The sequence below is a fragment of the Octopus bimaculoides genome, chromosome 9 (assembly GCF_001194135.2).
Source record: "Octopus bimaculoides isolate UCB-OBI-ISO-001 chromosome 9, ASM119413v2, whole genome shotgun sequence".
In the NCBI taxonomy this organism is placed as follows: Eukaryota; Metazoa; Mollusca; class Cephalopoda; order Octopoda; family Octopodidae; genus Octopus; species Octopus bimaculoides.
The window spans coordinates 29,874,678-29,876,065 of NC_068989.1; the positions used below are offsets into that span (position 1 = coordinate 29,874,678).

Consider the following 1,388-nt stretch of genomic DNA (forward strand, 5'->3'; position numbering starts at 1 on the left):
AAAATCTTGTACCTGTGTTCTTTGCTTGTGAGGAACCTAGCTGAACCTCCTCTCCACCTTACTTCTTGGAGGCAGCAGATATCGACACATCTCCATTCAAGCATCTCAACAATCTCACCAGACCTACCTTTCAGTGTGCCGACGTTGAGAGAGCCAATCCTGAGGGTGTGGGAGGTATGGGCCTGTGAGACCCTGGGGCAGGGAACAGCAGCATCATGTATCTGAAAAGAAAGCTCGCATTTTGCAGAATTCATAAACAATCAGTAGCAATCATTTCAGCCTGCATCTACTACACTATCGTATTTTGCACCATATGATCGCTACCTTACATAGGAGATAAACCCAAAGTGGGGGTGGGGGGAATGGTGTGAAGCCTTTAGAAGTGTTCATGGGAGACAGTCAAGAACTTACGGTACTGATGGGGAAGATAGGAACTACCGGTACTGTAGTAGAAGATAGGAACTTCCGGTACTGGTAGAGGGAGTGGGAGGGCGGCAAATCCATTGCTGCAAAGGTATTTAGGACCAGTGGAGGAATTGGGGTGAGCGCGCTAGTTTTATAGACCTGGCGAAGCAAGTGGTTAATCAAAAGAGAGAGGAGAAGAGAGAGAGAGAGCAAGGGAGTGGGATCGAGAGAGACAGAGTAAAGCAGATCGAAAGAGACAGAGTAAAGCAGATCGAAAGAGACAGAGTAAAGCAGATCGAAAGAGACAGAGTAAAGCAGATCGAAAGAGACAGAGTAAGCAGAGAGGGTTAGGCCAGAGCACGAGGGAGATACAGAAATATATTCTTTTGGGATTTCTGTGGCATAGACACAGTAAATATTGAATGGTAGAAATATAGAATTGAGAAATAAGGGTTTTGGTCAGCTAAATCTAAGACAGAATTATAGAGATAGGTGATTATGTGAGAAAATTAAAACTGAAAAACTTGAATAACTGAGTGAATTTGGCGACATCGTTATGGACAACTGAAATGAATTTTACGACATTATAATGAGACGGACAGAATAGTGGAAGCACTAAGAAAGGTGTTACGAATCAGGGCATAAATAAATAGAAAAGTATGAGCGAGGCTAGAAAGACAGAGAAACTTATCTGATCATGCTTCTATGGTCGTATTAATTCGGCAGAGATTCTAGGAACATATATATATATATATATATATTATAATAATAATAATAATATAGATTTAATCAAAAGATTAAATGTGGAACTTAAAATGTTTGAGGCACCAGAATTTGGTAGGGTAAAAACCAAAAACAAAATCAAGAGATTTGGTGAATAAAATTTCAAGAAAAGCAACAAAAATTCAATAGGTTATAGCAGTACGTACGTTTCGTACAAACTTCATTTATTCATGTAGTGAGAACACTACATAAAATGTACA

The 1,388-nt window shown here is 39.8% G+C and overlaps 1 protein-coding gene across 7 annotated transcripts in view; it reads right to left on the reverse strand.

Moving 5' to 3' along the window:
* LOC106883292 (ankyrin repeat and zinc finger domain-containing protein 1) overlaps positions 1 to 1,388 on the reverse strand; it is a 98,312-nt gene that overhangs the window by 82,098 nt on the left and 14,826 nt on the right. The window lies entirely within an intron of this gene.